A 7,500-nucleotide genomic window follows, 5' to 3' on the forward strand; every position below is an offset into this window, starting at 1 on the left:
GATTTATTACTAGATAGTCGGTTCAATAAATAAATCGATGAATAAATAGACAGATAAGCAAATAGATAGATAGATAGATAGATAGATAGATAGATAGATAGATAGATAGATAGATAGATAGGTTCGTAGGTCGGTTGGTATGTATGTGGGGTATGTAGGTGGATAGGATATATGAAGGTAAATGGCTGGATGGATAGATAGATATAGATATAGGTAGATATAGATTGATAGATAGATAACTGACTTTAAAACATAAAAGAAGTACCGGGGTCAATTCTTTCGACTTACATTTTTCAAGGTGCTGCTCTAGATTGGCTGCTGTTTAATGACGGAAACGAGTAAAAGAAAGATAAATGTTTATGAAATGATTATTGTGCTACAAGAACGAATAATGCTAAAATCTTCTATAAATATGTATATATTTATATATGTGGATATGTGCATGTGAATGTGTGATAAAATATAAACACACACGTAAAGGCTTAGCTGGGGTCAGGTACATCATAAGGTAATTGTTGAAATTATGATAATATAAATACGAGGGTGGTCTGAAAGGTTGATAGGCTGACTGCCAAAGAGTGATGCTAGAGCTGTGAAATCTTCCATGCATTAATTTCAACTCTCCTTATTAATACCTACTTTGTCTCTTTTCAGGTATGCTGATATTTGATTGTTCAAAGAAGATTTCAAATGTAACTGGTGGCGACTTCACTTTGAAATGGACAAAATTTAGCATCGTGCTATTATCAAGTATCTACAGGAAAAGGGTTTAATCCCGCCAGGGCATTCATGCTGACATGTTTGCTACAGTAGAGGGTGACGCTCCAGCTTTATCAACAGTGCAAAAGTGGGCAGCTGAATTTAAGAGGGAAAGGGAGAGTCTTGAAGATGACCAAAGGTTCGGACGTCTGACATCACCGACGAAAACATTGATCATGTTCACCACGTGGTGATGGATGACAGGCGATTGACTATAAATCAAATAGCCAATGCTTTTAGTAGCATATCTCGTGAGAGAGTTGAGAATATTTTGCACAATGAATTTGGCAATCGAAGGATTTTGCTTGATGGATGGATGTTACATCTTCTGACACGTAATCAAAAGCGCATCAGACTGATCACATCACGGGAAATTCTGACATTGTTTGAGACAGGTACAGCTTGTTTCCTTAAATGTTTCCTAAGCTATGATGAATTACTTTGAGCTAGAGACAAAGCTACATTCTATGCAGTGGACTGTAGCTCCAAAGACAGAGGAGGCGATGGCCTCAGTTTTTAGGGATGCAAACGGCATTGTGTTTATTGACTATCATAAATGGAGTGTAACAAACTTCCGGAGGCAGTTGCGGAAGGCTACCAATACCAAATTTCAGGAAAACTGACAAAAGAGGTCTTGTTTCATTAAGGCAATACTCCAGCACACAAGTCCTTGGTTTCTATTGCAGCTGAGTGTGACTGTAGTTTGGAGCTGGTTGATCATCGTCCCTATTTACCTGATAAGTTCCCTATCATCTGTTCCTCAATATGAAAAAAAACTTGAAAGGGAATCAGTTTTGTTGTGATGATGACGTCATATCTGCTGTTGATGATTTTTGAGCAATAAGATGAAAGCTTCTTCACCAAAGAGATCCAACCACTGCAACTACGATGGAAGAATTGAAGTTAGACTAGTATTTTCCTTTCCCTTTTTAGATTCATTGGTTTGCGGTTTTCCTGGGACACTTCCTTCAATGAGCATATTGAGCATATTGAGCATATTGAGCATATTTACCCCTAGTAATTAATTTTAAGTTTGGGACTTAATTTATCAATTGGCATTTGGTGAACTGCTGTGTTCATCAACAACATCGCTGGTTGTAAGACGTATAAAGGTAAGCACATACACGCGGACGCTAATACAAACACTCACTCACTAGGATTATATATATGTGTCTGTCCACTAAATTTCACTCGAGGCACGATTACTATGTACTCAAACCCACATAGTAGCGATGCGAACTTTTTAGCAATTCAGCCAAGTCTGCGTCGACAGTACTGATATTTTCGTTGTGGTTGTTGTTGTTGTTATTGTTGTTGTTGTTGAGAATACATACCTCAGTGGGGCGGCTACTATACTCCCTTCAATGGATGTGTGGTTCAAGTTTAGCAACATTAACTTTGCTCTGATATGAAAATGAGACTGCAGTACAACGTTTCTGATTTGTTAAAGCTTCACCAACATAGCCGCATAGTCGCAGAACAATATTATAGGTAAGTTATGTCTTCGATTTCAGTATTCATACATAAATGAAGGGTGGCAAGTTGGCAAAATCGTTAGCACACCGAGTACATTTGGGATACTTAGAATTCTTAGGGGCATTTCGTTCATCTTTACGTTCTGAGTTCAAATTCTGATGAGCTCCACTTTGTCGAGCTCCGATTCTTTCAGAGTCTTGATTCTTTCGGAGACTTGATGAGCTCCGATTCTTTTGGAGTCTCGATAAAGTAAGTACCAGTTCTGCAGTTAGGTCGATGTAATCAACTTACTCCCTCCCCGAAATTACTGGCCTTGTGCCAACATTTGAAACCAATATTATAGATATGTTATATCTTCAATTTCTTTCGCTAGTTAAGATCGTTTACTTCTAAACGTAAAGTGGAAAATATATATATAATACCTCAATGTCGAAAAAATGCAAAGGAAGAACAATAACTTTCAAGATGTTCTCTCCTAAAACTGTAGATTCAGTCTCCCCTAATTGGATTCTACACTATCTAAAATATGAAATGTTTCAAACAAGATACAGTTATAAAATAAATCATGTATTTCATGGTTCTCTATGAATTCAGTTTTTTTTTTTAAATTGTGGCATCTCTTTCGAGTTCTACAAAGTCTCATTAATGTAATTTCAGTTTCCATTGTTAGTATTGTTATAAACAAAATTAACTTTAGCATAATGATTCGTATATTTAGAGACATTTGAAGATATCATGTTTTGTGCAAGCTTGAATGTGGCAGAATAAGATAACAATATGGCCATGAAATATCTTATAATATCTATGTTTTAAAGGTAGGTGCTGCTTGAGTAGCTATTGAATGTAGGTTGCAACTAGTCTAAGTAGGTCTATGCTTCCTAAGAATACACTCGTTTTCTTTTTATATATAAAATACATCATAGCCTCAAATGGACTTCGTACCAAAGTCACATTGTGGCAATTTGAATCGTTCTGAAAATGTGGGCCTAGCAGACAAACAAAATAATCTCAATGAAATAAATTCTAAGATATTTCATAATATTGGAAAGATGGGTAGAAATTTATTGCTATAATTCAGAGTCTTGTCAAGTTTTCTAGAGGGATAAACTAGGTCATTATGCAGATTAAGGATCACTGCCAAGAAATTTACTTTAGACATAATCTGTGTCAAAAGTAATCGAATGACTATAGCCATTGAGAAAAAGAAATCAAATCCCTCCTATTTTTTTTCTATAATGCAATGCCTTTGTTATTCTAAGTCAACAGTCGTTCTGATATCGATTCTTTTCCTCATTAGAGAATTTCGCCCCATGATGGAACTATATAAATGTACCGACAAGATCAATGAACTCTGCTCCAAACCCACATCAAATTGATACTTACAGATTATTTTACCGAAATTAAATCATCAAAGTTTTTTTTTACATTTTTGTTTACCGTTTACCAAATATGAACAATTGCATCTATTTCTATATCATTAAACTCCTTTATTTCCTTCACAAAATTAGTAATGCTAAGTAGTGACGTTGATGTTACAGACGAATAAAGATCGTTGATATCGAATTGGATTTATCTGGTTAAACTCTTATAAGGGATACCTTTAAACCAATCTTTCAGTTCAAAACAATTACTCAAAAGAATTACTCTTAGGCCTTATCCTATCCAGCATTCTTTTATAATACTTTGTTTACCCCTAACCGACTTGGTAGCATGATCCTAGGTCTTGTAGTTCAGAAGAAAATGTTGAAAACCGAATTATTCATATTACTCATAGTATTCATCACAATTTATAGTAACAGCTTACATAAGAATGGTAATAACTCTTTGCAAACCGATAAAAATTACTAGTTTTGTCAGAATGGTTATGAATGACATTGGAAACTCTGATGTTTCTTATTTTGTCATTCAAATCATGGTGCAGGAGATTGTCTTTCTGAATTTAACGCCCCAAAATAAGAGCGAATAAATCCTTCTCAAGCAGTAGTAGTAATGAGTTATGAGGAAGACATACGATTCAAACTGAAATCTTCCTTACTGTTTTCCAGCTTATCAAAACACAAGCTCTGTTATTGAAATCTAAAGCTCATTGTATCTTTTAATAAATAGATCGGTTTTCAGAATAGGAATTTTCAAACATGATTCCCTGTTTGAAATTGCAATAGTTTAAGTAAGATTATCAAGCCATAGCCATACTACTTTTCTATCTCTCCTCTTTGTGTACGAAAGTCTCATTCCTTATATGGAAAGAACAATCGAGACGCAGGAAATCTAGTATGAATTGATCAGATCTTTGCACTCAGAAATGCTATAAACAGTGACTTAAGTGACATGATTTACTCTGCACCGATTTCAAACACTTTTAAAATACATTTGGTAATGTACACAGTGGAACCCAATTGAAGATCTTGAGATTACATAGAATCTGAGAAAATAGTCGCTCTAGCTAGTCCGTTCTATAACCATTTTGAATTCATCATGATCATTAATAACAAGATATCCTCAGAATGGTTTTCGGTTGAATCTGGCGTGCGATAGGGTTTTTCTTTCATTCTCCCTCAAGTTATCATTGACTGAATTATGTAGAAGGCTACATCACCTAAACCCATGAGCAACGAATGCACATATTTCTCTCATTTAAATGATTTTGAGCATGCGGACCACCTGGCAGCCCTCTCCCAAAAAGAGGTTGCCTACAGGAGAAAACTCAAAGGGTTGACAACTATAAAAAGCAGACAGTTTCTAACATCAATACCTTAAAACACAAATAATGCACATTAATTCCAGTCACATTACTTTGCATATGATCAACTACAACAGTATTTTATTTGCCAAAAGCTACCATACAAATCACGTTATTAACAGCTACTAACTATGCATTTAGTAACTTACTGCACATGCTGGTATCATTTTATACAATACGACATTATTCAGCCGCTTGTTGTACTGTTGGGTGTCTTTGGATGAAGAGGGCTACGCATGACGGACATGCTACAGAAGGCGCCACTCAAAATTATGACCAGGTCAGCGGCAGTTCGTTGCAGTTTCATAACTGTATCCTGCATGTCTGATTCTTCCGCAGAAGGTCATGAAATCAATGTGTGAGTCACTTCCTGGCAAACTGAGGCCCAACTTAAGCAAATCCACACCATTGGCACTTTCTTCTACTCGACAACGATATGGCATTAATTACTATATTATACATGTTATTATCTACTATAGTATATTATGTGTATCTCCACTACATAGCTATTCGTGTAGATATCTATCGTTGTCTATAGGTCTTTTACTACTACGCCATACATACCTGGAATCTTACGTCATTAGCTACGAATACATTAAATCTTAATATTTACTTTTCTATTATCCTTTCATTATTTTACTCGTTTCATTTATTGAACCATAACCGTGTTAAGGATATCATCTTCACTTTTTACTTTAGATAATCTTATCAATCGAAGTATTTCTTTTATTTATCGAAAACTGTTTTATCAAATAGCTAAGTTATCATTATGACATACTATTATTGCTTTATGTTATCAATAATATTGTAGACAAACAAATCCTACGAACGAGATGCAGATATACGCCTTTATACAAAAGTGGCGAGGCGGCAGTATCTTTAGTCCATGAGACAAAACGCTTAGCGGCAATACTTCTGAGTTTACCGTACGATTTTAAGTTCCACTCGAGTAAGCCCGGCCCTTCGTCCTTTCGAGGTCGATAAAATAAGTACCAGTTGAGTACTGGGATCGATGTAATTCCCAAAATTGCAGTCCCCGTGCGTTTAGTAGAAAGGATAGGAGTATTCATATATATGTTAGTGTGTACACACATACACACACACACACACACACATGCAAACGCATATAGGTAAAGTAATATTAAACTGTATAATATAATATTCATATAATATCTTCCAATATTTATGAGGTATACATGTGCATGTATACGTGTATGTATATATATATATATATATATATATATATATATATATATTTATATATATATATATATATATATATATATATATATATATATATATATATATATATATATATATATATATATATATATATATATATATATATATATATATATATATATATATATATATATATATATATATTTGATTATAACTGTGAGTCTTTTATTGCCATATAATTCTGCACACACGCATATACTGATAAACCATTATGGTTAGATATTTTATATATGTATGTCTATATGTACATATATAACTATATATGCATATATTCTATTCTACCTTATTTCATTTATATTCTTTTTTATTTCTATATTTAATTTTTATTTTATTTTCTATCTTTTTATTTTATTCTACTTCTTATTTTATTTCATGGTATTCTATATTTTGCTTTATTCTATTATATTCAATATCTCACTAAGGTAATCTGTGAATAAAGTGCGTTATTAGTTCTTTACCGATTCCAAACGACCGGTAATGTCTTTTTATTTGCTAGCCCTGCATATTTTTCTGCTCCATTCCTTACGGCTGACTAGGAGAAACTACAGCGGACATTTGCAGTGCATTCTTAATTTTGCGTAAAATACACCTGATGTACTTTTGAAACAATTGTAGTTCTTTTCATTTGAAGATTTCATATCGCAGATTTGATAATCAAATCATTTGTAAATCTGTAAATGATTATCAGATCATTTACAAATTTGATAATTGCATTTTAAGCAACATTTCTTGTTTCTGAAGTGGAGTTGTATAACACTTGTCGTCGGAATTATCTGTTTTATCTCAATAAGAGACAAACTGCATTTAATACACTGATTAATAAGTTTTTTTATTACTTTCAAAGTCCACTGTATTTTCAATACAAGCCGTCTTTAGGCTAAAGACTAACAACAACCATACATATATAAATATATATCTGTATATAGATATACATACACACATGTGCACACATGTCGGAGCCTCCTGAAGCTTTAGGTGTTTTCGCTCAATAAACACTAATAACACCCGGTCTGGGAATAGAAACCGTGATCCTGCGACCGCGAATCCGCTTCCCATATCACTGCGCCATTCCGCCTCCACTAAATTCATCACAATATATTTCAAGAACGCGAAAACTTTATTCATCAAAGTAAGTACCATTACAATCAACTACATTTTTTACCAACGAGTTACAAGTTTGTTTATTCCGCTAACAAAAAAAATCTGGAGTTCTGCAGCTGATGAACTCTTTGAATGTACTTTCAGCATCGGTTTGATTTTCGAACTCCTTCGCTCGCAGGAAA

At 34.0% G+C, this 7,500-nt stretch overlaps 1 long non-coding RNA gene across 4 annotated transcripts in view; it reads left to right on the forward strand.

Annotated features, from left to right (window-relative positions):
* Positions 1-7,500, forward strand: part of LOC149131618 (uncharacterized) — a 122,440-nt gene that overhangs the window by 103,193 nt on the left and 11,747 nt on the right. For all 4 annotated transcript variants that reach the window (XR_016237558.1, XR_016237559.1, XR_016237561.1 and 1 more), the window contains exon 3: positions 655-2,250. This is a non-coding gene — a long non-coding RNA (uncharacterized LOC149131618). The remainder of the gene's footprint in view (positions 1-654; positions 2,251-7,500) is intronic.

This window comes from Octopus bimaculoides, chromosome 20 (assembly GCF_046866305.1).
Source record: "Octopus bimaculoides isolate indiv1 chromosome 20, ASM4686630v1, whole genome shotgun sequence".
NCBI lineage: Eukaryota > Metazoa > Mollusca > Cephalopoda > Octopoda > Octopodidae > Octopus > Octopus bimaculoides.